General features: G+C 50.5%; 1 protein-coding gene and 1 long non-coding RNA gene across 6 annotated transcripts in view; both read left to right on the top strand.

Moving 5' to 3' along the window:
• Glis1 (GLIS family zinc finger 1) overlaps positions 1 to 27828 on the top strand; it is a 186358-nt gene that overhangs the window by 19242 nt on the left and 139288 nt on the right. The gene's annotated exons all lie outside the window — the stretch shown is intronic.
• LOC118238299 lies at positions 1168 to 18229 on the top strand. The gene is made up of 2 exons (XR_004768184.1): positions 1168 to 1438; positions 17388 to 18229. It is a non-coding gene; the product is annotated as an uncharacterized LOC118238299 (long non-coding RNA).

The following is a 27828-nucleotide window of genomic DNA, read 5'->3' as shown; positions in this document are numbered from 1 at the left end:
TCCATCCACTTTTTTTTAAAGATTTTATTTATTTATTATGTATACAACATTCTGCTTCCATGTATATCTGCACACCAGAAGAGGGCACCAGATCTCATTACAGATGGTCGTGAGCCACCATGTGGTTGCTAGGAATTGAACTCAGGACCTCTGGAAGAGCAGTCAGTGCTCTTAACCTCTGAGCCATCTCTCCAGCCCCCTCCATCCACTTTTTTATCTACAGCCCCGGCATCCTGTCTTCACAGCCACCCCTCTTCCCTCACAGGCTTTGTGCCTGCCATGGAGCCCCCCCCCCCACAGATGTGTTAGGATTCAGCCATTCCTGGAGTGCTCTGCTTGCAGCCTCCTCCCCACCCCCCCACCCCACCCATTTCCTTCCCTGCCCTGGCCTCTCCATGCTGCTGTACTTAGCTGCTGCAGCATTACAGGCTGCTGCACCTAGCTGCTGCTGCTGCATTGGTGTCACATGACCTCACGCCATTGTTGGGAGATGTCCACTCTGGGTCACCTGGCTGCCTCCTTGCATCAGCAGCTCCGCTTCCGTAGTTCAGTACTGACCCTGGGCACAGTCCTGTGTCTCTACCACCACCTTCTGGCTGTGCAGCCCTGCACTGCACCTCTGTTTGGTCCTTGCAGGGTCTCCCTGCTGTTTGTTGTCTGGACTTCTGTGTACTACATTCTATTTCTAGCTGCTGGGGTAAGTTGTTCTCACACGGTGACACCACAGCATCTCTCTGTCTAGATTCCTGTGGCTGTTCTCTCTTCTGCTCTGCCCTGCAAGGCAGACCTGAAGCCCATGTCTGTCGTCTGTATTACCCTGCCTCTCTCACTGCCCCTGTGCTGAGATGGCCCCACGGTTCTGTGAGTCAGTGAGTGAGTCTGTCCCCTTGGCAGGATGTTCACACGGCCTCCTCTCTGCTGAGTGAGCTCCCCTTGCCATAGCTGACTCAGGTTTGCTTATGTGTCACTTACTGGTGAGGCCCCCTGCTGCCCGGTCCTTTCCTGTTTGCTCCATTCATTGGCTTTCCACTGCAGCCCTTGTCATTACTCAGCATTTGGTCATCCTTTACTAGCAACCATGAGAGCCTCACAAGCAGCTAGCGTGCGTTCCTTCGCAGGGCGGGCAGTGTCTGCTGCAGTTGGCCTTGATCACCAGGTGGGTGGAGCCCTGACAGCCCCCTCTTCCTCTTGGCTGTGGTGGTGCTGTATGTCCACCTCTCTAGGGACCCAGGACCACTCCTCCTCTATCTCTGTACTATCTGAGGCCAAGGACCTAGCACAGCATTAGGCTTGACCACTGTTGATAGGAATAGACACATAGTCTATTTCTGGTTAATCTTGTCTGGGCCTTAGCATGGTGTAGAAGATTGGGGGAGGCGTGGTGGAAGGAGATTTTCGTGGACCTGAATTTTCACTGTTTTGAGAACTGGGGCGCTATGTAAGTATTCTGGATATTTTTCTTCTGTAAACTGGAGTGCTAATCTGTGTCTAGGCTCCTAGAGGGTCTGGGTCAGATACTGGATAGGGAAGGCCTTCTAAAAACACAGCTGTGCTAGAGTATTAGCGGAACCCATGTGCCTTTGTGCACAGTGCCCCTGGTGGAGATCCTGGGCGCCACACTCAGCTGTGTTCATCGAACTCACAGAACCCACCTCCTCCCATCTTGCTGCTGAAGACGCTGACTTACTGGGGATGAATGACCTGGTGGCCATGCTTGGACCTGCAGTGTCTCTTAGGCTCAGCTCTGACTCCTACCTGCTTCGGACCTTCTTTGTCTTCAGAGTGACAACAATAACAACTTCCCAATTGCTGTTTCCAGTTTTCTCAGTAATTTTTTGTTTTTTTGTTTTTCTATGAGAATTTCATGCAATGTATTTTGCTCATATTCACGCCTTCTCCCAACTTCTACGCATCCAGCTTGGTGTCCCTTTGAAAACATCGAGTCTAGTATACTCTTGGGTGTCTGGTCATCCACTAGAGGGAGGTTGATCTACCAGGAGACAACTGTCTCCCTGTCCCAGAGCCTATCAGTTGTCAATAGCTGTTAGGCCAGGGGAGGGGCTTCATGCCCATCTGCCTTCATTAGGCTGGGATTTTGCCTGGCTTGAGATTGCACATGTCTTGGAGGAGGGTGTGATATAGATGTCCTGTTAAAGCCTGGGCATTCCATAGTCTCATCTCATCTGCACCTTAGTCAGTTCTGGGTCTCCTTGTTAACCACTGTCTACAGAAGAAAGACACTTCTCTGATGAGGACCAAAGGATGTGCTAATAATCTATGGGTATAACGATAAGTCCTGGGGAGTTACTTTGATATTCTGCATTTAGCAGAATAGTAGTAGTAGTTTCTTCCCTGGGACCTAGGACCTGCAGCTTTTTGGTCCCAATAATGTTGCTGGGTCTGGCTTTCTTTTTTGTGGAGGGAACCTTTAAGTTTGTTCAGAAAGTGGTTGGTTACTCCCATGGTGCCCATGCTACTTTTGGACCAGTGGACATGTTTTGCTAGACTGGTCATCACTGTAACTTTTATATTTGGCAGTTGGGTAAGATTGATGATGACTTTTCTCCTCTGGTAGCATGCATAGTCCCTTCCAGCACTATGAAAGCTAGCCAATAGGGATGACATTTCCAGGTGAATACCAGCTTGATCTCTCCACGTTCTGTGACTCACTGTATAGCATCTTCAGCAATGGAGTTTTACCACTTAGCATTTTTGCCTTGACTAGATCTTCTTAAACTGGAGCGTCGCATAGCTGAATGTGGTGTTTGTGAAAAATGGCAATAATTGGAGTTTTCTGAATATGCAGTGATCAAAAATCAATTCAGAATCCAACATGTAAGAGTCTGAGGTCTTTTGGGCAGTGCACACCTGTAATGCTGCATTGGTTCTAAACACACAGCACATGTGTTTGCACTGCTGTGCAGTCATGCTATGCAGCACCAGCAAATGCTGCCAAGACACCTCGGTTCAGTTCAAGACAGTTGTATGTTATAAAAAGGCAGAGTTTTACTACGTGTACATTTTTTTTGCTTTTATAGGAGCATAATGGTTTAATTATAGGAAACAAATACTTTTAATATTTTTCTACTGTCATTCCTTAGCATGTACTAAATTATGTATCTTTGGAGTATACAGTGTTAGGATGATTTTTAAAATTGCTGTGTAACATTGCCTGAAAATATGGATAATTTTTTCTCTTCTTTTCATATGAATATCCCTTTTACTTTTGTTTCCAGTCCTAAAGTTAATACTTTAGTTAAGACTTTGGGTAATACAGTGAATAAAAATGAGAGAGTGGAAATCTTTGTTTTAGTTCTTAGTTTAAGAGAAAAGCCTCATACACTTTCCAACTTACGATAACATTTTCTATAGGATTCCTTAAACAGTTATTCTTTTGAAAAAAATTGCTGTGTAAGTTGCTGACAAATTTCATTTAAAAAATTGGTAGATGAAATTTGGCTTTGGATTAGGACAAAATTTCCAACCATTTCTGAAATGGCCCTACACACATTTCTGCTATTTTGCACTATATATTTATGCAAAGTGGCATTTTCAGCATGGCATGTTATAAAGTCAAAGTATAAATCAGTTCTGAAACATGTTGAAGATGTTTATATAAAAACTCCTTGTATAAAGATAAGTGCCTATGGAGACTCCAGGCGACTGAACTAGTCCCTCCATATGTGGGAGATAGCTGTGAAACTTGGACTAACTGAGGGCACCTAGAGGAAGACCATGATACAAACCTGGTACATGAGCTAGCTTGTTGGAGCCCACTCCCCATGATAGGAATCCATGCTCAGTCTTAATGCATGGAAGAGGGGCCTGGCCCTGCCCCAAACTATTGTGCCAGACTGTGTTGACTCTTCATGGGAACCCTTACCTGTGAGGAGGAGTGGACTGGGGAGTGGGCTGGGGGCCAGTGAGGGGAGGTGGAAGGAGGTGAGAGGGAGTGAGAATTATGGCTGGAATGTAAAATGAAATAAAAAAAATGGAAAAAAGAAATGAAGCAACAAATAAAAAGTGCATCCACCTCACTAGTATGCAAACACTTTCATCTTTAATAAATGATAAACTTAGATGTATACCAAAGAACTGTTTTGAAGTGAATTTCTCTGTGATTTATTATTAACATTAAATGTTTGGCTTGTTTTTAAATTTATTTTTTCCTTTATTTTTATCTTATGTGCCTGTATGCATGTCTGTGCACCACATGTGTGCAGTGCCCGTGGAAGCATCAGCTCCCCTGGGACTGGAGTTACATATGATTGTGAACCGTCATGTGGTTGTTGGGAATTGAATCTGGTCTTCAGCCAGTGCTCTTAACTACTGAGCTGTCTCTCCAGCCCATTTATTGGTGAATGTTTGATTTGCATCACTGTTTTATATCTCTGTGCCCAGCATTATGTAATTATTTCTCAGGCAAAACAAAATGGCAAGTAGATAAAGTTTGAGGAGCCCTGGTGTAGGCAGTAAATGGGGGGAGGTTGGAAAGGTGGGAGGAGGTGGGGATCTTCATTCCTCCTGGTCATATACTCTAAAGGCTCAGGGGACTCAGGAGGCTCAGGTGTGTCATACAGAGGCTGCAGGGTTCCTGGACCTTGTGGAAAGTCTTCCTTCTTGTTTATTGACTAGTCAAGGGCTTTCTTGCCTTTCAGAGCCTGGCTCAGGCCAGCCCTCTGCTGAGACCTCTGCTTTGTAGCAGAACTCGTGAAGACTCTACATCTCCAGGCTTCGTAACTGGCAGTCACTTGTCACAGTGGTGGTTACAGTGAGCAGGTTCTAACCACATCCTAAACAAGAGGACAGGGCTCAGCCCAGGATTTGGCACATGGGGCATAAGGCCCATGTGCATTGGGGTACATCAGACCCATCCACAGACCAGGCAGTCAGATGCAGGCCTGCCTCTCCCCTGCCCAGGGCTTGGAACCTGCTGCATTGGGAGCAGCGTTGTGACTTGCTGGGGATCCAGCATTACAGCAGAGCTTCAGGAAGCACCACTGTCGAGAAGAACAGACTCATGGCCTGGGAGTATGGGCTTCTGTGCTGGACACTGGTAAAAATTAGGTGTTGCCAGAACAGAGATATGGCTGAACGTGATCGGGATGAGGCTGGGAAGGAAGATTAGCCTTAGAATGTGCTTGGCCTTGAATGACTCACAGAGGACAACAAAGTTGGACCAGGTCTTCAGGTTGTGTCAGTGAAGGTAGGCCCAGCTTTCTCATTCAGTGAGGAACCTATGAAGCACAGAGACCCCCAAGAAACTAGCTTAAGGCCACATAGCAAATCAGAAGGGAGATGGGACTGAGAACCCACATACATGTCAGGTCTGGAACCAAGTGATTCCCTTAGGCCAGTGAAGCAGTTCATTTCCCTATGGTATCTCCATTAGGTAGGAAACAAAGCCTCTAAGAGGTAAAGACCCTTGGCCAAGAACTAGGAAGAGTCCAGTTGGGCTTGACCACAAGTCCTGAACTCAGCTGTGCTTCCCCACAAACAGAGTGAGCTTGTACCTGGGGGTGGAGAGGTACTCCCAAGGAAGGTGAGCTCGAGACTGGCATGGTTAGGCTAGGCATCAGCAAGATTCCACTGGTGCTGTGGTCACTAAGTTCTTGCATAGACCTGGATGGGAAGTCCTTCATTCTTCCCCTGTTGGGTTTACATGCACTTCTAGTAGATGGCCTGGAAGGTCCATGCCGAGTCTGACTTTGTGTGTGTCATGCTGGATTACAGAGGTGCTGGTGGGTGGCTCAGCCCTGAAACCACAAGTGTTTTCCTTTTGGCCCGTCTGTAATAGGGTGTGGGTAGTTTCCATGCTGGGGAGGGTGCAGACAGAGAAACTTAGTGTAAGGAAGCAGAGGGTGGCAGTTGTGTTGGGGCGGGGACTGACCAGCCTCTCCGGCTTGGCCACCAGGGCTGGCTCCACCCCACATGTGATTCTGATTAGGGGCCTGTGTAAAAGTTACCTAAACACTACTCTAATTACTCTGTTTAGGAACATTCGCATGTGTGGGAGGGTGCCTGGCACCGGCTTCCCACATGTGCTGGGGGTCTGCAGGAGGCACCGCGTTTGCACGAGCGTGACAGGCACCGGCGGGGCGGGGGGGTGGGGTGGAGGCTGTGAGACAAATCAGAGAGTCCTTCCCTGAGTTCCAGCGTCCTGGCTGGCCCTGGGTAGGCTTGGCTGCTCTGGGCACCGCTTCTGGCTGGTAGGGGAGGACATTGAGGAGTTTGTCGCCCTATGCAGAAGTGGATGTTTCTTGTCCTCTGGGATTGGGTTCTGGACACTTCCCTCACCTTTCAAAGGGGTTCCATGTCAGCCCACCTGTCTTCTGCAGGCTTACTACGAGGGCGAGGAAGCTGGAGCTCTCGAGAGGGCATGAAGGCAGTGCTGCACAGCGCGGCACATACTGAATGCAGACTAACGGCTGTGGGCTGTCACTTACGATGGCTGAGGCAAATGCCTGTCCATCCCTGTAGGAAGAGAGATGGCATCTGGGAAAGTAGCAGCAGAGGGCCTTCTGCCAGCTGAATTGCAGCTTCAGGGGTATGAACCCTCTGACCTGGTCTAGAGGAACTTGCAGACCACCTCCTGCCTTTCTTTTGTCCAAGGACTCATCTTCTCTCATTCTGTACACCATGGGTCCTGTGTTCCTTCATGACTACCACCAGCCCCTGCGCCAGCATGCCTGTCCTCCATCCAGCTGCCCTTCCACCTCACACATCTGTGTTCTTACATGTTTGACACCCACTCGTATCTTTACCCACCGCCTGTCATTCATCCACAAACTCTTTTCTAAGTTTTTTAAGTTTTATGTATTTTATTTCATGTGCACTGGTGTTTTGCTTGCATGAACGTCTGTGTGCCATGTGCGGGGCCTGGGACTTGAGCTGTGGACAGCTGTGAGTCTGGGGGTGCTGGGAATCAAAGTTGGGTCCTCTGCAAGAACAAGTACTCTCAACCACTGAGCCATTCCTCTAGCTCCTGATCCACAGACCCATGTCAGCCTGCCACAGAGCCTGCTCTGGTTCTGCCTTAGGGTACACATGAGTGGGCAGGAACTGGTCCTGTGTTGGGGTCCAAAGAGGAATCTTTCTGTGTTGGATGTGAAGGAGGGCCCAGCAGCACCCTGACCTCCCTTTAGTGGGGAGTCGGGAGTGCAGTTCAAATGACTCATCTATATGCTGGCTTGTGTGTTATTCATTCTCTCAGTTATCCATGCACCAGCTCTCTAACCCCTATGCTTGTGTAGTTAAGTACCAATCTTGCCACCTGACTGCCAGAACTACTTATTTAGCCCCCAGCTCCCTGCCAGCTTGTCCCCCGCCTCACACCATCAGCAGGGGCTGACCCATGGGAAGCTATATTTCAGGCATGGGACACTCATGGGTTTTCTTGATTTTGATCTCAAAGGCCCTTCCATTCTCTACTAGAGAAGCATAAGGCAGGGCTCCAGTTCTCACTCAGCAAATCCATCCTGCTCCACAGTCACTGATTACCACTGTGATGGCCCTTTTCTGACAGTTTTCAGCGTGGACTTTATATTCTGGTAGGGACCAGAATAAACAAGTAAATAAACTATTATTGATGTGGCAGTGTCCCTGTGTGTTGGGTATGGGCCAGACTGCTTCAGGGGAGATCCAGGCTAGATGGGGGCAGAGACAGTGTGTCTGGACTCTGCTGGGTTCTAGGCTGGAATACACCTCAACAGCAAGGACTACAGGTGGCCAGAGGGACAGCTGGGAAAGCCCTCCTGTGGAAGGGAAACCAGCGCTTGCCCCAGAGCGTGGGCCAGGAAGAAAGACAGGACATCGTGCTGGGGTCCTGCTGAGGTCCATGCTGCCTTTTCGTCCCTTGCTACATTCTGACGGTTGGGCACTGAGTGTTGGCCCAACTTTCAACCTGCTGGACAATGCCTGTGCTGAGCCCCCCACCCCCACCCCCCAGCACCATATCGGGATTAGTTGTATTACATACATGGGATATGATGTTTTCCTGGATTGTGACTCTGAGGTCTGTGAATTTCATAGAAAGAGGAGATATACCTGTAGGATGGTATTTTTTTTTTTCCCCGACACAGGGTTTCTCTGTGTAGCTTTGGAGGCTATCCTGGACCTAGCTCTGTAGACCAGGCTGGCCTCGAACTCACAGAGATCCACCTGCTTCTGCCTCTCCCCAGTGCTGGGATTAAAGGCGTGTGCCACCACCGCCCGGCTCCTGTAGGATGTTTTATGGTAGTATTCTAGAATATACCACGTGAGTAATGATTCCTGTAACAATGCTGTGGGCAGGGATTGCTCTCATCTGTCTGAAGAACACTTTCCTACTGTGCCATGTTGCCTCCAGCCTCTGCTCTCCACCAAAAGCTGCAGGGAGAACTTTCATAGGGGTGGTAGATTTGAGCATTGAAAAGCACCATCCCAGTTCATGCTGGGGTGCATGAACCCTGTCTTTGTCAGCACATGGTCCTGAGTGGCCGAGCCGGGACCTGAATCATAGGTGCATTGACTTTCTAGACTTCCTCTGCTTTTCTGTGTCTGCACTTGGAGCCCTACAGAGGAAGGAAGTGGGAAGGAAAGCCCAAGGCTCTTACCAAACCATCTTCCCCTGTGTCCTGTATGCAAGGAAAAGGTGGAAGCCCCCGCCCCCCCTTCTTAAGAAAGATGCTCCCAGAGTGCTCTTGGCCTTCTGCGTTAGGGGCTGCCGGGTACTGGTCAAGTAAGGTGTGCTGTGGCTTGGCAGGTGCTGCCGGGCATGTAGTCTTTAGTTGAATGGCTCTGCTTTGGCACTATGCAAACAGATCGGCCCCGCCTCCCTATTAATTATGAAGTCTTAGAATGTTCCCAACTATCCCCCCGGATTCCTGCTCATGAAACTGTGCAGGTCAGAGGCCACACATGTTTTGGTTTTCTTATTTGAGGTATTATGTGTTCAAGGTAGATTTATGCTACAACCTTTGTTTATTGACTTGTACTTTTCCCTGTGAACCTGATGGAACATGACAGACGATATTTACAAGGCACGTGTTTCCGATTAAATCATGTGAGACATTAAAGCCCGATAAATGAAAGCCGCTTTGAAAGGCCAAGTTCAGAGAAGGAGGCAATCCCTGGCGGGGCCTTGAAGGTGGAATCGTCCCTTCAGCTGGCTGCAGAAAGTGCTATAGACGGCTGGCAGGCCCTTTGCCTGGATGGGGACATTTGTCACTGTTTCCTAGCCAGGGACTAAGGCTGCTTAAAACTGAAAATATGGACCCGAGGAGTCTGTCCTTCCTCTGCCTAGACAGGAGAGACAAGATGCTTCTTGAGTGCCTACTGTGTGCAGGGCTCTGTTACCTGAGGGAGGGCTTTTCTGCAGTCTGGCAGGGTAGCCTAGCGACTCTGAGACAGTTGCCATCTAGGGGATGGGATCAGAGTGGAATGAGCCAAATGTGACCACAGTCCACAGGATGTCGACTGTGAGTTCCTTAACCTCATCATCTTGACTCCTTCACCTATGAGATGGGAACAGTAACATAGTCTCTTTAGGTCTGCTCTGTGGCACACAGGCCCGTGTTGTGTTCATTATTAAGAATATGCTTTCTGGGGGGCTAGAGAGATAGGTCAGCAGTGAAAGGCACTGGCCACTCTTCCAGAGGGCCTGGGTTCATCCCAGCACCCACATGGCAGCTCACACCTATCTGTAACTGCAAGATCAGACACTCTCACACAGACCTGCAGACAAAACACCAACGCACATAAAATAAAAGTAGATCGGTTAAAAAATATTGCTTTCTGTGGATATTGCAGGCAGACAGTTGTAGCTGTGACCCAGGCCTTCCCGCCACAAAGCTGTTCCAGTGCTAGCCAGGCAGTTCTGTTGGGTGATGCAGGGCAACCAGTGGCTACCAAGTGTGGCCTGGCTGCCTGCTGCACCCGGCTGTGGGGCTTCCCTTGGCCTCCATCAGGCTTCCCTAGAGTGCTCATGGGACATCTTGGTAGGCAGGATTGCCTACTGGAGTCTTTCCATAGAGGTCAATTAAGGGATTTGAGTAAATCTGAAAAGTGGAAACAGCTTGGGGTGGAGGCTGCATTTCCCTCATTCCCCTGCTCCCCTCTGCCTGTCTCCTTGTGTCTCTACTGTCCTCTTAGGAGAAGTCTTAGGGTACCACTGACCCCAGGACTTGTTAGCAGCCTCAGGCCTCAGCTTGGCCTCTTCTGGACAGGTGGTGGCAGGAGCCCTGCTAGCTACTGGAGTGGTTTCACACTGAAAGATTCTGTTTAGGATCTTGGACAGCTTGGAGGCTGCTCTATGGGAGCAGGGGGTGATGGAGAACAGCAGAGAGTCCTCCCTCCTCAGCCTCCCAGAAGAAGACCTTGCTTTGGAAACTGTATGTGGAAGGGCCTTCATCTTCTCTCACCTGCTGTTTTTTTTTCTGGAACCTGGACATCCGTTTTCTTTGGTGACACAGATTTTTTTGGTTTTTTCAAGACAGGGTTTCTCTGTATTGCTTTGGAGGTTGTCCTGGAACTCGCTATGTAGACCAGACTGGCTTTGAACTCACAGCCTTCTGCCTGCCTCTGCCTCCTGAGTGCTGGGATTAAAGGTGTGCGCCACCAACGCCTGGCTTGGTGACACAGATTTAAAGAGTTATCTGTGAGGTGTAGGCGGTGACTGTGGAGTTGGCCTGCTTTGCCATTTGTTAGCTGGGTACCTTAGTCAGGCGGCATCTCTTCTTTTGGCCTTTGTGCCCTGTTGAGAAATAGTTGCTATAGCAATAAGATGCAGTTGGATTGAAGGTTCTGGATTGGGACTGATAGATACCACAGTGGGGTCTGCTCATTTGCCTAGGAGTCATCAAGGCCTGGGAACAGCCCCAGGTGGCACGGTGCCTCCTGGACACAGCCCCACATAGCACAGTGCTTCCTTCTGGTCCTCATGCACCCAGTGCCCTTTTGGGCAGACGTGTGAGGTTGAATTACAGGTGGTCACCTTCCTTCCACAGTCTCCCTTACTTCATTGGTACAATTGGAAAAGAAGCCCTGTTCGGTCTTCCATGAATTGTCATGGGAGAAAGCTCTGGGAAACTGCAGGTGTCAGGTTACCTTGAAGGGCATTTGCCATGGGAGGTCACGCCAGGTCATAGCACACACTTGACTCCTTAACCTCACTGCAGCACTCATGGTATGGAATGGGTCTCCGCCCCTTCCCAGGCACTGCTTGCAGAGAGAGACTTGTCTCTGTTCAGGGTTCAGTGCTTTTGGGTTCCAAAGAGCCAGGGCCTCACCCTTTGCTGCTACCCACCCTTGGAGAGACCGAGACTCCTGGAAATGGAATACTCATGAAGGGCTCTCAAGTTTCTTCTGTCCTAAAGTCAGCTCTCTTCTTCCTCCTTCAACGCCATCCATTGTGCTCTAGATGTATCTGGGTGTGGCTGTGTGGGAGGAGAATGGGGAGTCCCCTGAGCAAAGCCAAGAGACTGGCTTGGTTTTAAACGATCAAGTATATAACCTTGAAACTAACTCTCCTGGTCAAGTTATTTCTCTGTCTTTGGTGTCTGCAGCCATAAGATGAGATTGATAACACCTGCCCTGCTCCTGATACATTTGCTGTAGGCGGCTAAAAGCAGTGTTGCCTGAGAGATGGCAAGAACCAGTTAAAAGTGCTGTTCGCAAGGCTCTGTGGTGAGCATGGTTGGCCTGGGGGATTGCAGTAGCCTCCAGTCAGCAGACAGTTCCCCAGGTGAGGAGAGGGTTTGTGAAGGCTGTGTGCTGTCTTCGAGGACCGAGGGAGAACATTTCTATAGAAGGTAATGCTGATGCTCAGAACAAGCTAAACAAATCCCCCTTATTGAAGAATGTTGCTTGGGGCTGGGCTTGATTAAAATTGGCAAGTCTAAGCAGCTTTAACTGTGTGGTTTTGGTCATGGAGGAGTCTGAGGTCATGGAGGGTCAGAGACAGTGATGGGTCCATTCACTACCCTGTTTAGTTAGGAGGGGGTGGGGCTGGAAGGCCCCTCTGGTCTAGTGAAATTCAGAGCTTTTTACTCAGAGAGCTGGTGGCTTTGAGCTGGGAGGTCGTATTGGTTGTACAAGAGCTTGCTCTGTGGACCCTGTTTTTCTCAGGGTCCCCAGGTGCTACCCCAGTGTGCTCAGGGGAGGGAGCACAGGGACTTTTGGGTATCTCTGGTGCCAGGCACCCTGGGAGATGTTGCCTTCTATTCCTCAGTGCTTTCTCCTCCCCTGTCAAATGGGGTACAGCCTGTGCCCGGGTTAGTGTAGAGAGTGCACAGGATAGAGCTAGGTACAGGCAGCTGTGCAGTGTTCCCTGAGGCTCCATAAGGAGGAAGGGGTGGCATTGCCATTTACATCCCACTGGCAGGGGTGCAGAGGGGCAGTTTGGGGGCAGGGGCAGGCCGCTCATGTATCCAGGGTCCAGCTGACTTTGAAGCTTAGATCTGCTCTGCATCCACCAGGGTGACAAACTGTGATGGCTTCTAGTGCCTTCACTTCCTCATGGCATTAGATGGAGGGCAACACCACACTGGTCAAGACTCATTTGGCCATCTGTGGTCACTCAGTATACTTGCAGATACCCAGGCTCTGTCACTTTGGGCAGTGGGAGGCCATACCTGGCCCTTGACAAGGAGGTTCAGATCATGTCCATCATGGCACTCTCCTGGTCCTACCCATTGGAGGAGACTGCTACACTCTTGCTTGTGGGAGTAAACCTGTTTAGAGGTACTGCTGACCACACCTGCTTGGGGCTGGCCACAGGTGCCGCTGACCACGCCTGCTTGGGTGTGGTCACAGTGATGTAGCAAGGGTTTAAGTAGCAGAGAGGCACCTCTTTTCTCCCACCTGGCTGAGTGGTCACTCCGGCTCTGGTGTAAACCTGGTCACTGGCCCTTTCGTGAGTACTATCCCTTTAATAAACTAACTGTTGTCAATCTAGTTCTGACTCCATTGTGTTATGCTTTACTTGCTAGACCCAGATTTGCTCCTGACCTTGGCCCAGGGGCTGCTTTACTTGCTAGACCCAGATTTGCTCCTGACCTTGGCCCAGGGGCTGCTTTACTTGCTAGACCCAGATTTGCTCCTGACCTTGGCCCAGGGGGATTAGATACCAGGGAAGGGAAGGGATCGTTTTTATCCCTATTTCCAGATGAGGATAGCGCCTCAGTGTCCCTAGATAGGTGGCCTGTGGGAGTCTAGTGTTTCTTAGAGTACATGCTGCAAGTCCAGTCTCAGGTGAGTCCTTTTCTGGATGGGCACAGGGGCCTGGGGGAGACTTGTGAGGCGACCACTCATAGGTAGGCGCAGGGAGGCAGAGTACTCCTGGGATTCTGGACTGCTTTCCATAAACACTAGATGCTGACTGTGTGGCTGGATAGATCGTGGGCAGGGCAGACTGTGGAGGGAGCTGGGCTCTCAGATGGCGGGAGCACCAATTTAAAACCAGCCGTGTTTGCTGCAGTATCTTTCTGACTGGTGGCTCACAGATAGGGTTCTGGAGCTGGACTGCAGAGCTGGAGCTCTGTGTCTGCCTCTGCCATCGTAGCCACTTCCATCTGTTTCAGTTTGTGCATCCCTACCGTGGGGGCAATTATAAGACTTAGAACAGACCCACCCAACACCAGAACTCAATGAGATTGATAGGTGGGGAGGGCTTCAGGTAGAAAGGAACTGAGGGGAGCAGGTTCCAGGCAACTCTGGCCCTAGACTTCTCTGGGAGGGAATGAACACAGTCCCTGATGATGAATTCTGATCTCTCCTGTGTGAGCTACCATTTCATACCACCCCCATGCCTATAATCAAGATAGAAGGTGAGGAGAGCTGATGAGAGTGTGGAGAACCTGGACCACTCTGCTCTTACACCGTTGGATGTAAAATGTGCCATTCCTCAAAGGGCGAACAGTTACCTTCTGATCTAGCACCTACAGCCCTAGCTCTGTACCCAGGAGGATGGAAGAAGTGTGTCTACACAAACTTGCTCACGAGTACTAATAGTTGTAGTACCCACCATAGCCAGTCAGTGGAAACAGCTGAAATGCACTATGGCTGACTAGTAGATAAACAGGAGTGACTTGGTGGAAAATCGGTTTAGCCGTGAAGATCACGAGGTACTGATACCTGTGACAGCATGAATGTACAGATGCACTTTAGAATCGTCCCACTGTGGGAAAGATGCCAGATGAATTTGGGCGGGGCATATAGCGTGTAACTCCATTTATATGCAATGGTCTGATTGGGCCTGTGTGCAGGGACTGGGAGGCCGGCAGTGAAGGGACTGCTGGTGGGGGGAAGGTGTCCTTAGGGTGCTGACAATATTCTGGAGCAGATGGTTGTGATGGGTGTTGCTCTGACTATAGGGAAACCACCGGAGTGTGCCTTCAAAGAGAGAGACTTGAGAGGTACATTACAGTTCAATTAAAAACAAGGATGCTGGGTATGTGGCTCGGGTTTGAAATCCCAGTTACACAGGAGGACTGCTAGTTCTAGGTCAGCCCAGGCTACATAATGAGACCTGTGTCAAAAAACAAAGAAAGACAACCAAAAACCAGAAAAACAAAGCCCTCTGCTGAAGTTGTCACCCGCCTACCCCACAGAGGAACAAGGTCTATGACTCTGCCTGCCTTTGTTTTCCCCCATTCCTTTTAGATGGGGTCTTGCTGTGCCCAGGCTGGCCCAGGAACTTGTGATCCTCTAGCCTCAGCCTCTCTAGTGCTGACGGTAACCCTGCCCACCTGCTGGCTTCCTTCTAAATGTCCTGCCTGGACTAAGGGTCACCACACAGAGGGTGGAACGGGAAGAAGGTGGAACTTGAAAAGAGGTGCAAGTGAGAAAACGGGGCTGTGACCAGCAGCTGTGAGGGGAGAAAGCACAGGAGGCGGGGAGAGAGAAAGGAATGAACAAGGGTGAGGAAATGAGGGCAGGAAGGAGTGGAGGGGTGAAGACAGGAGGGATTAAGAGGCGAGGGCTGTTGGGAAGTAGGGGTCAGGTTGAGACCTCTACTGCATAACAGGGGTCCCCAGGCCGAGGGCCTGTGTCCTGTAGTGATTCAGATGACTGGGATATCGTGGATACTGGTGGGGCTGTGGCCCTGGCTCCCCACTGGAGCAGCCCAGCTCAGAGTTAGGACTCAGAGTTGAATCCCAACTCTACTTCCTGCTAGTGACCTTTACTCATCAGCCAGCCTCCTCCTGTCTGAGTGTCCTCCTTAGGAGCTGTGGGTTGTGGCAGCCGTACTCTGGATTGAATTGTTTCTCCTTTGCCCGCTACCCCTAGTGTGATTGTATGTGGAGGTGGCTCCTTTAGGAGGTAATTGGGTTTGATGAGGTCACAAGGGCAGGTCACAGGGATTACTGTCTCTAGAAAGAGACATCAGGCAGTGTCCCCACTATACAAACTCAGAGCAAGAAGGCAGCATTTAGAATCTAGGAAAGGGCCTGTATCTAAAACCTACCATGCTTCACCTTGACCTTTACCTTTTCAACATCCAGAACCTAGAAATAACCATTTGCCTGGCTAAGCCTCCTTCTGTGGTATTTTTCTGACTCAGACTGCTGTGAGCAAGCTGAGGACTCAGAATAGCAGTGGGGGCAGCTAGGACAACGTGGCTCTTAGCATGAGGTTAGCATACCTGCTGTTACGTGGGACTGGGGTGTGTGTGTGTGTGTGTGTGTGTGTGTGTGTGTGTGTGTGTGCGCGCGTGTGCGCGTGTGCGCACGTGTGCGCTTGTGTGCGTGTGCCTGTCTGCCTGTGTCTGTCTGCCTGTGTCTGCCTGTGTCTGTCTGCCTGTGTGTGTCTGCCTGTGTCTGCCTGTGTCTGCCTGTGTCTGCCTGTGTCTGCCTGTGTCTGCCTGTGTCTGCCTGTGTCTGCCTGTGTCTGCCTGTCTGCCTGTCTGCCTGTCTGCCTGTCTGCCTGTCTGCCTGCCTGCCTGCCTGCCTGCCTGCCTGCCTGTCTGCCTGTCTGCCTGCCTGTCTGCCTGTCTGCCTGTCTGCCTGTCTATGGCCAGTCTCAGGTGAGAGGATTCAGGTTGAGGGACTTGGAACCCATAAGCTGACATGTCTGTGAAGGGGTGAGGTTTTTATGGGGGACAAGCACTGATAGACTTGGCAGAGGGCAGCATGGGCCAGAATGTGGGGAGCTTGGTGAGGGTTCTGGGCAAGCATAATGGACCAAGGTGCCCTTGTTGGGATGCTCTCCTTGTGGCCCTCTAGGAAGGAGCAGTTTGGGCTGCAGGCCCCTCGTACCTCCATCTGGGTGGCAGCTGCTGAACCAGAATTCAGATGTGGGCAGTGGGCTGGCTCAGTAGTTCTGGGAGGGCAGGGCTGCCACCCGTGACTGGAGTGATGGCTAATTTTGCAGAGAAGGCCTCATTTGCTCCCGCCCAGGCCCAGCACCCAGGATTCTCCAGATGGGAGAATCCCAGCCTGGAATACTTGCGTCATCTTCTGGACAGGATGCTGCTGCTGTGGCGTTGTCTACAGGCTGAGGTGGTGGGCCCCTAGACATCTTACCAGCACCAGTGCGTGGGAGAACACGCTTGGGAGGATGCATGGGATTTGCCTTGTGTCCTGTTTGTTTGCTGTCTGGTCTGGATGGTATGTGGGCAGGGCAGTGAGTCCTCAGAATGTTGGCCTGGGCAGCCCAGTGGCTTCGCTGGGGCAGAGAAGGGCAGACGTCAGAAGTGCCTATAAAGCCTAGAGCCAGGAGGCTTCCGACGTCAGAGGTTTGATCACTAGAATAACTCAGTCCTGGCCCCTCCCTGTAGGCCTGCACTTGACACAGAAGGTGTGGGTCATGGTGATTAGAGCTGCCAAAAGAGCCCGGTTTGGTGATGTCCGCCAGTCCTTAACCTCTCTGTCTTCTGTTCTTGTCTGTGAACTGTGACAGAAGTTGGGGGTGTCTGAGGCTGTTGTTGGGGTGAAATGAGGTGGAACATGCACCTGCGTTTGCTGCAGTGCTCAGTAGAGCCCGTACTCGGTACACCTCTGCTGGACATGCATGCGGTGTGGAGGACAGCCAGGCCTGCCAGAAAGCTGCTGCTGCTGCTTCCTTGACATGGTGCCATCCAGGGAAGCTCTCCTGGTGTGTCCTCCACTAAGGGTAGAGTACATCCTGAGCTTGCCCCAGGAATTTTCACAGTCTGGACTTGAGGATCAGAAGCAGACAGCTGCTCCCCAGAGGAAGGCCTGCTAGGCACAAGTGGTAACACTGGACTGTGCTTTGAAGCATGGACTGAGGTCCTGTGAGAGTTGAATTTTGGGGAGGCCTAGAGAGGCCCTTAAATGCTGAACTCAGGAGCTCTCAAATCACCCCCAAGATCTCTGGTGGGTGACCTCGCTGGCTTTGCTGTCTCCCCTGCACTTCACTTACCAGGTGTCTCATTATGTCATCCTTAGGCTTCCTCTCTGACTCTTTGCTGCTGCTTGGGTAACAGGCAAAGGCCTGTGTCCTGCCTCCTCTGGCTCCCTTCCTTGTCTGGAGAGAAGGTAACCTCTAGATCACTGGTTCACCTATGAATTCAGCCTGCAAATGGAGACATACTTCCTGAAGATGCTGAGCACTGTGAAGTCAAGTGGAGAGACGTCCATAGCAGAGCGTCCATGGATGGGACCAGGGTGCTCTGGTCCTGGCTTTGTGGCTATTTCCAGAGGCTGGCTTCAAAGGAGAAGAGAAGAACTTGGGTGCGGGTTATTGAAGGGAGTAGGCCTTGGAATATAGGTGTGATTCCAGGGGCGGGACCAGCATGAGCAAAGGTGCTGAGATGGGAAACAGGCTGTTAATGTGAGGAGCAGAGTACTGTCTGGTAGCACCCAAGGGTGCCAGGGAGAGAAGGATAAAATTGGAGAGCTTAAGTCCCCAAGTGTTAGAGGAACAAGGAAGTTTGGGGCAGCACTCTGTAAGATTGGTGTTTGCTCTAGTGTTCTGAGAAGGAGCAGGAAGGGCATCTATCAGCATCCAGGAGTGGGGCGGCTGCAGGTCCTGTGTTTGCAGAAGGATAACTTGCTACGTGAAACCATTATAGAAATCCTCAAGAGATTCCTGCCATTAGGCAGGAGGCAATAGTTCTCCCATAGATGTGTTAAAACTTGGGTTTCAAGTGGGGAACAGTGATGTGTAATTCATTTCTCCTGGTGCTTGATCTGTGATCCCAAGGGAGAGAACAGGAAGGGATTAGAGAGCTCTATATTACAACTTAATTGCTTGAAGGAAAAATATTATTCTTTATTGTTAACCATTAGCTGCTTCCAGTTTTATTAAACTTTAGCTTGTGCAGAGCTCAGCATTAGCCTCTTGGAGCTGGCCGGCTCCTGAGGGCCAGGAAACCCTTAGAACAACTGTCCCACCTCATAAACAGGGCTTGAGAATTCTTACATCTCAGGCATCTGTACTTGGGTGTAGCATCCTGGCCATGGTTTCTAACCTAGTGGTCCCAGGAAAGGCTCCTGAGGTGGAGGCTGCTGATTCATGTTTTATAGTGGGGTGAGGGGTAGTCTTCCTTCTAGGGTACCCACTAGTGATAGCTGAATACTCAGGCATTGAACAACATAGTTCTCTAGGCCACCTCTTCTCTGTTTCCACTCTAGACTGTAAGCTCTTGTGTTCCAGAGTCCTGTTTGGAGGGCTAGACCTGCTGTGTCCTGCCCCGCCCCACCCCACCCCGTCCTGCCACCTTCCTTGGATAGGCAGACCCTGGGCTTCTCAGGGTACAGCATATAGGGTGTAGGGTAGAGGCTAAATGCAACCCCTTTCCACTGTTGATTGTCCTTCACTGCTGGGTCCACATCCAAGTCCCTGTCTCAGGGAAGGCTCAGCTGGCCCTATGAAAAGGACATGTCAATAAATGCAATGCAGTGGCTAGCATGTGCAACTTGTCTGCCTGGGACGGTGGAACCTGGTTCCACCTGTCTGTGGTAACTCCTGCCACCCAAAGTCCAGGGTCTGAGCCCAAGGTGGCACAGACAGAGGAAGCAGAGCTGGCCTGTTTGAATCACCTGTCTGGCCAGGGCTTTGCTCCTGGAGGGTGTTCCTGTCTCTCATGTGCCCTCAGCACTGCACAGTTAGGGGCTGGTCCCTCTAGAGCCCACGTGGCTAGGCCAGCAGAGCTCTACTGAGCTGGCTGTGAGGAGCAAGAAGGCAGAGGGGACCTGGTGGGACCAGTGGCTTACAGAAAGGAAGTGTGAGGGCAGCTTAAGGAAGTCCATGGATGCCCGAATAAAAGAACAACAAATACTTATTTGGGGAACACTCACACAATGAAGGTAAAGAGCCACCGCAGTCTTTATGTTCCTGGAGGTGCAGGATGTGACGCAGGATGCTCAGATCACCACCCGAGAGAGAGAGCGAGGCCACTTCTCTTCCACACACCGAAGCCACGCCCTAAAACTGGTACCCCCAAAACTGTTGGTGGAACAAATTCCCACTATAGAAGTGCGGTGCTCTGAGCCTGAAAGGACCCTGCCCTGGTCACCAACTGTGTGTAGTGTCCTTTGTTTTTGTCATCATTCTTGTTACTTCCTCTGCCCCATGACTTATTCTGAGAGCACCAGGCCATGCCAGTCCCTGCCTAGAGTGCCCGCTCTTCTCCATTTGACTGACTCCTGAGGCCCATTTCAAGGTCACTAGAATGCCCTGACCCTTTTCAGGGCCCCCAGTTCCTGGAGTGACCATCCACACAGTGCTAACCACCTGTGCAGTGATTTCCTGTGTTCTATTCCCCATCTACCTCCCGCCCCCATGGCAATGGCCTACGGAGGCTGGGATGATATTCCTGCATGGCACCCCAGGATCCAGGCTTGGGCTTGCCTGGGGTAGGTTCTCAAGGAAGGCTGGCCAGGGGGCACTAATAGTTGATTGTGCTTCCTCATGTGTGAACCCCACTGTGCTTCTCATACCCATGCTACTGAGCAGCCCAGCTACCTGTAGGCTAGGTAGCAGACAATATGGTATGTTTTCCAGAGGGTGAAACTGAGGCTCAAGGAGATGTCCACAGTGCTGAAACCACAGCCCCAGCCTGCAGCTGGGCTGTGTGTAATCAGCTGCCTTCCTCCTGTGGAGCTCATCTACTAGGGATGAAAAGGTGTGTCTGAGGTGGGGCTGAGAGGCTGCTGTGGTTCTGACTGGGACAGAGGGCCAAGGAAGAGGTTGGGAGGCCAGAGGATCATGCTAGACTTGGCTTAGCTATTCTGGCCTCACAGACTTCTGGGAACCATCCCAGTGGCTGACTAGAGGCAGCCATGCACATCTAGGAGTCTTAGAGGCTGTGTGTGTGTTGGGGGGGGCAGGGGGGTATGGATGAATGTGTGGGTCCTATGACTCTGAAAAGTTGGGATACTTATTAGAACAGCGAGATGTGAGATGCCATTGGACCAGTCTGGCCATTTAAGACTATGTTGGCCATAGTGGTGGCTTCCAAGACTGTCCTTGGAAGATGAGTTCAGTCCTGCCTGGTGAGACCTGGTGCTGTGATAAGCCATTACCCTTCTTTGCCTCAGTTTCTTTACCTGTTTCATTAGGTAATAGTAGCTATGGAGGGGCTTGTTGGGAAATGAAGTTGCCTAGAACGTACTGGGTCCACAGTGTTCCTGCTCTACAGCACAGAGCTTAACTCCATCTTGCTTATTTCCTAGGGCTACATAAGGGCCAACGAAACACCCTACTCCCGGGGAGAGGCTTGGGAGCTGGAACCGGTGGAGGGTGAGATGAGCTAAGAGAAAAGAGGGGATATGATTCAAATTGGCAGAATAGACTCACATCTTTACCCATGTGAGCTGAACGGGTAGGGACCCACCCGAAGGACCTGCATGGGATGGTAGGAGCCAAACAGGGACAGCTGGGGACATGTGTGATAGTGAGCTGGGGACGTATGAATAAAGTAGACGCAAAGGCCATTTGAGACATGGTGTTTCTATAGAAGTTTTGCTTGAGAGTCATGGCTCTGGGCCAGCAGTCGCTGGATAGATGTGGGGCAGGATAGGTGTTCCAACAAGGGTAACTGATGTACAGGGTATGGCTGGGCCTGTTGGAGCCTGGACAAGATGGGTGATGCATGCATGGAGGTAGAGGTGTGATGGTGAGGGAACTGACTTGTCAGGTAGGAGCCCTTGCAGAAAGGACTCACCGGAAGAGCAGGGAGCACTTGGGCTCTGGGACCTCTCTAGGGGTAATTTTGACTTGGGCAGTATAGCCACTGATCAGATTGTAAGTCAGGTATGGCGTTGCAGAGAGTGCAGCAGATCAAAGCCGGGGCGATTGGGCACTGATTAGACCCTGTGAGGAAGCCAGACTCATCACCGAGGAATGCACACAGGCCGGCCCACTGACGGGGATAATAACAGATCATGCTGGCCGCAGACACCGCGGCGCTCAGGACGCAGTCCTCTGTGGCAGGGCAGCCACAAGGAATGGCATGTTTGTAGGCTTCCATGGGAGTGGGACTCAAAGGTGGGTGGCAGCATGCAGGGTCAGCTGCATGCTCGTTCCCCTTGGTGGTCTCTGCTGGTGTCTTTGCAGCCCGTGAGTGGGGACTGCTCTGCCAGATGTGCCTTGGCAGAGGTTGGCTCAGTAGCACCTTGTACCTTGTCACTTTGTGTGCTTGCCTGCTCAGGCCTTCCTCTACAATGCTCTTGGCATGTTCTCCCCCAGGACTTTGCTCATCTCCTCTAGGAAGTCTCCCCTAACCACCCAGTCCCCATTTCTCCTCTGGGTCCCATGGCCCCATCCTCCCAAGTATGACTTCTTCAGAAGCAGTGAGCCTCTCCTACATCCTCAGTGTGTGGTGATAATATTATTTATGATCTATTAAAGCTTGTCTGAGGATTCAGAAAGCAAAGTCAGCCACAAACCATAGAAGCCAGGCAAACACCTTTAATCCCAGCAACCAGAAGCTAGGAGGTGGTGGTACACACCTTTAATCCTAGGGCTCAGGATTAAGAGGTAGATGGATCTGAGTTCAGGGCCACCCAGGGATACATGAGATTGACTCAGTCTAAAAGAGTAACGGATCCCAACACTGGAGGGGTATAAAAGATAGAAGCAGTGTCTTCAGTATTCAGTATTCAGTATTCATTCTCCAGCCATGCTGAGGAGAGGTTACAGTCTGAGGCACGGTGAGAGATCGTGGAGACAGGATCAGCCCATTCAGCCTGAGGTAGAGGTAAGAAGCTAGTGGCCAGCTGCTTTGCTTTTCTGATATTCAGCTTGAAGTTTTTGTTTTTTGGGTTTTTGTTGTTGTTTTTTGTTTTTGTTTGTTTGTTTTTGGTTTTTCAAGACAGGGTTTCTCTGTACAGATTTGGAGCCTGTCCTGGAACTCACTCTGTAGACCAGGCTGGCCTCAAACTCAGAGATCCACCTGCCTCTGCCTCCTGAGTGCTGGGATTAAAGCCATGCATCACCAACTCCCGGCTTCAGCTTGAAGTTTGAACCCCAATATCAGTGTCTGGGCCCTTTTATTATTCGAACTACATCAGTGTCTAGCCAGGGCACAGAGCAGATACCCAGCTGGGTCCACAGATTTCATAGAACCACTATGCTGACAAAGAACAAAGATGGGCCCAGATTGGCTTCCTGCCCTGGGAGAAATCCCAGGACTTTTGTGCAGAGAGGCTGCTCAGGTGGGGAAAGGCAGGTGACTCTCCTCTAGCTGGTATGGAGGCTGCAGGCAGAGGCTTTGTGTAAAGAAAGAAGGAAGAGGTGTTGGATGGATGAGCTTGGACTTCATCCTGAGGGCACTAAAGGTTCTTGATCTGGGGACCAGCAGAGAATGGGCTGTGTTTCAGGGGGCTCTGAAGGTTCTGTGTTGGTGCTTCTGGTTGGCAAGGAGGATCTGTGAGCCTTAGCTCCACTATGATGTGCTTGTACCCATTATGTCTTTCTTTGCAATATAAGGTTACTCTACACTAGTCCCCATCTGGTCCCAATGGCTCTCCAGCCTTTTCAGCTTAGAGGTTAGGGATGTCCCCTGGGGCCTCGGCTCTCTATAGGTTGGACTAGCCTGAAATCAAGGCAAACCTTTGGTTCACTCACTCTGCAAACTCACATGCCTCTGTGTGCTGGCCCTTGGAGTGACTGCTATGACCCAGGAATGTTCTGTGCACAGGTAATTCACTGCCATAGGGCTCTCACTTTAGGTCTGTCCTACCCTTCTCCAGACCTGCACCCCTAGCACCGCTTGGCCCCCTCATTCTACCTTTTTTGTTTTGTTTTGTTTTCGCAACAGGGTTTCTCTGTATGGCTTTGGAGGTTGTCCTGGAACTCACTCTGTAGACCAGGCTGGCCTCGAACTCACAGAGATCTGACTGCCTCTGCCTCCTGAGTGCTGGGATTAAAGGTGTGTGCCACCAACACCCGGCTCATTCTACCGTCTTACCCTTGTCACAGTCTTGTACTGGCAGAGGGGACAATGAGAGTGATAAGGTTTTACCAAGCCTTTTCTGGTACTTGTTGGCAGCACTTCTCCTGCAAAGTGCTTCTGAGGAGCCCGTATGCACAGCTGTGAGGTGGGAAAACCTTGGGAGATGGAGCAGCAGGGCATGTTTCTGAGGGGCTGGAGAGAGGTATGGACAACCCCCACACACACACTCAGGCCAGGACCTTGTGGAGGTCAGAAGGAAGGAGCACAAAAGCCCTTAACCCCCCCCCCCAGCTACGATGTGCATTCTTCATCCGTCCTGCTCTTCAGCTCTCCTCCAGGCCCATGAATGTCCAGTGTGAGGAAAGGATTCCACTCCAAGCCCCAGCAGAGTGACACAGATTAGGAAACACATCTTCATAAACTCAGCCATGACCCAGCAGGCCTGTGGGTCAGCACTGGATGGCAGACTGGGGTAGGGTGTACAAAGCTCCCATCCTGATCTAGGACCTGCCTGTGCCAAGTTCTCTCTGTAGCAATCTCAGCAATTGGTCACTCTGTGAGCGGGAAAGGCTTTGGGGGACTTGTGCCAATCTCCTTCCCAGGTCACTCCTCAGGACTGGAACATGCCCTCCCTGGGCCTCAGACCTACATTCCTGTCCTGTGTCAGGTTCCTACTAAGGCAGGAGAAGACAGGAATTGGGATGGCCCTCAATAGGTTGGAGCTGGCTGACTTACAGGGTTAGTCCTCTTTCCTCATAAAAGGGCTATGCAGTAGGCATCTCCCTCACCTCCAGTCTAGAGAGGAGGATACAGAGGACTCACGTGAGGTAGTACTGTAAAGAAGCAGAGTGCGGACTTCCTGCCTGATGGGAGGGCATCCTTGGGTACCTAGAGAGTGGAAATCAGTGGTCGTGGGTGAGCACCTAGGAGGGGTTAGCGGTATCAATGTACTGGAGACGGAGATTTGTCAAGTACAACCTACAGTGTCCTGGTACAGATCATCTGACCAGTGTCTGACACGGTGGATGTGGCAGAGGGCAGTGGATGTGTGTGCCGCCTTCAAGAAGCTCACCAAGGGCAAAGCAGAGGAAAAGCTCACATCACAGTGAATCTACATCCTCAAAGGGTTCTCATCCAGCTTGTTCAGACAGCAGGGGATGGTGATTCCATCCTGCATGCCGAGCTGCTAGGGGGAGTCGTTCTTCAGAGACATCCGAGGGCCTGAACATCATTTGCTCCTCCGTATCCATGCAGGACGTGCTAGAAGCATCTTACACTCTTGCCATACTGGCCCTAAGGTAGGATTTGCTTGCTCACTGTGTGAGTTTCAGTGTCTTGTCTGGTATAACTGGGTAGTATTTCTGCTACTCCACATGGTTTATAGTTTGTAGGGTATTTTTTTCTTTGTTTTATTAAGGTGAGAAAGTTTTATTACCTCTATGTTGTAGGGAAAGGAAGGGGCCTAGGCTCTTATTCAAGGTGACTCTTATTCAAGGTGACACAGCTCCATTGGGAACAGAGACCAGTGGCTGTCCCGTTTTGTCCCGCACTCCAGTCTGGTGTTAGTGCCAGTGGATGGCAGACTGGGTGCTCATGGGATAGGCAGCATTCACTTCTTGCCAAAGAGCCTGTGCTTGTGGATAAGGAGGTAGGCTTTTTTCAGTCTCTCTGAGCTCTGTGTTCTCTCTGTGACATCAGCATAATGGTCTTTGCTTACAAGGGCATTAGGGGCAAAGGCTGTTGAATAAGAAAGTTGTTTGTGTGGTTTTAGAAACTAGCATCAAAGATACATTAGACAACCTCTGAATGAGGTGGATCCCTTCCTCCTTCCTTTCCTCCCTTCTTCTTTCCCATAAGCCTGCCACATGCCTAACTGGGCTGGGCACTGGAAACCTAGAGAACCAATTGATTTCTGCTTTCAAGAAGTTTCACAGACATGGACAGAGGCGGGTAACGGAACAAGCACTATCCATTCCTGGGTACTGTAAGGACACAAGAGCCCCTCCCCTGGTAGAGCTGCTTCTTGCTGAGAGTAGCGGGTCCTTAGCACTAGGGGCCCTCTCAGAAAAAGACCAAAGACTGTTGACCCGGAGAGCTATAGAGCAGTAGTACTGGCGACACTCGGCTAAGCAGCATGTCCAGGGGCGGGCAGGCATTCCAGGCCTCTTTCTGTTCCCTTCTTGGTATCGAAGATGTGCTCAGGACCACTGTGAGGTGGCTGATCAGGCCCAGGATCACATCTGAAACCCTGCTTCTTTCTGAGATGCCATGCCTCTCCTTACTCAGTATGAACGGGGCTGTGGCTTCTGGTGCTCGCACAGGAGAATTGGGCCGTCTGGTTCATGGTGCAGCAGGTCTGGGTCTTGGGGTCTTCATGGCTGTTCCAAGCCTTCCCCACTCCCAGCTTGTTGAGGCTTCTCCCCAAACAGCAGATGCTACAGGTCAGGCATTTAGCCTCACATCTGCTTTTTCTCCTCCTTTCATCTGAAACCCAACTAGACTGTCTCGGTAAACAAACAGTAAATTCAACAATACAATCTTTTTGAAATGCCTTGTAGTTATTTTAAGGCTATTTGGGGATTTATTTTAAAATAAATAATTGTGGGCCCAGCTTCCATAGTCATCCAGCTGCTGGGGACACCTGTGACTGCTGCCTCTTGTCCATCCTAGTGAACCCCGTGCCTCCCACCAGTGTCCTGTTGGTCTGCGGAGGAGGCAAGGGGAGGTGGATGATCACTCGACCCACGTCCAAGCTGTGTCTCAACACTAGAGACTGCAATGGCAGGAAAACCTGGGCCTTGAGGGGAAGGCAATCTGGGAGTTATAGCGGTGTTCTACTTTTCTTTCTGCTGCTGTGATAAAACATTGTGACCAAAAACATCTTGGGAGAGGAAAGGATTTGTGTGGCTCACACTTGCATGTCGCCTTCCATCATTGAGGGAAGTCAGAGCAGGAGCTTGAAGCAGACACCATGGAGTAACACTGCTTGCTGGCTCACTGGCAGGCTCCAAAGCTTAGTTAGCTTTCTTACATAGCCAGAGATCATCTGCCCATGAACTGGCACCACCCACATCAGTGGACAACCAAGATCACCTCTCATAGACACGCTCGCAGGCCAACCTGATCTGGGCCACACCTCAGTTGAAACTTTCTTCTCATGCAACTCTGTGTTGGTCGATTTGATAGTTAAAGCCAACTAGGATACTCCATCCCTTTTCAACTCTATACTCAAATACATCACTTTAAGTTATAGCCTTTCAATTCCTTATCCCCAAGATCTCATGATAATATAATACAAACAAACAAACAATAACTTTAAAAGTTCCAGAGTCTTCAGCATTTTAACACTTTGGATGTGAGGGTGATCTGGCTTGTGATGTCAGTCACCTTATCGATTGCCAGGGTTGACTTGGCTGGCCTTCCTTCTCCATACGTATCCCTCCTGAAGTTGCCCACTCTGCGGAAGGAAAACCTTCCCTGAATAGAAAGAAGACTGTCATGGGTATACAAGTAGCTGTGGTCCCTGCAAGAACCTCCAAACAAGTTCTCAAGAATTACAACATTTTTAAAGCACAAGGTCTTCCAGGATGTGGTGGTGCTCACCTTTAATCCCAGCACTCAGGAGGCAGAGGCCAGCAAATCTCTCTGAGTTTGAGGCCAGCATCCATAGTGAGTTCCAGGCCAGCTAGAGATACTCGGTGAGATCTTATCTCAAAACAAAACAAAACAAGCAATCCCAAACAACCCACCAAGGTAGCTTTAAAAACTCAGTTTGGGGGCTGGAGAGATGGCTCAGCTGTTAAGAGTACTGACTGTTCTTCCAGAGGACCCAGGTTCAAACATTCCCAGCACCCATATGGCAGCTCATAAATGTCTGTAACTCTAGTTCTCAGGGATCTGATACCTTCACCCTAATGCACATAAAATAAAGGTTAAATAAATTTAAAAAACTCAAAGTTTGTTAACTGTGGACTCCTGTAGGGGAAGCTGTAGCCACGCCTACTTAGGGGCTGGCTATAGGTGTGCCTGACCTGTGGGCGTGGTCAGGCACACCTGTAGCCAGCCTCTAAGTAGGCGTGGCTACAGCTTCCCCTACAGACTCCTCTGAAATAAAAAGTCATAAACTTACTTATTCTTAAAGGGATAACTGGGGCATACTGTCAGATACAAGAAAAACCAAGATGCAGGTGTGTAAATCTACATACATTCTGTGCCCCAGTGTCTAACATCTGGGACTCATGATCTTCTGGGCTCCAAAGGGCTTGGGCAGTCACACTTTTTTCAAGTCTTGTGTCCAGCTTGTCTCAGGCATAAGCTGCCTTCACATCATATTTGTCAAATGTCCCACAGTCCTGTCATCTCCAGTACCCTGGGGCCTCCGCTACAGTCTTGAGGTTGTGTCTTCCTTAATGACATCTCTTCAGGGATTCTGATCCTACCACACAGAGCCAAGCCTCAGCTTCTCTCCTTGACCCTGTCAATCCTGC

The sequence above is a fragment of the Cricetulus griseus genome, chromosome 2 (assembly GCF_003668045.3).
Source record: "Cricetulus griseus strain 17A/GY chromosome 2, alternate assembly CriGri-PICRH-1.0, whole genome shotgun sequence".
Taxonomy (NCBI): domain Eukaryota; kingdom Metazoa; phylum Chordata; class Mammalia; order Rodentia; family Cricetidae; genus Cricetulus; species Cricetulus griseus.
The sequence above is the reverse complement of the archived record's forward strand: the minus strand, read 5'-3'. Positions and strand labels throughout refer to the sequence as shown.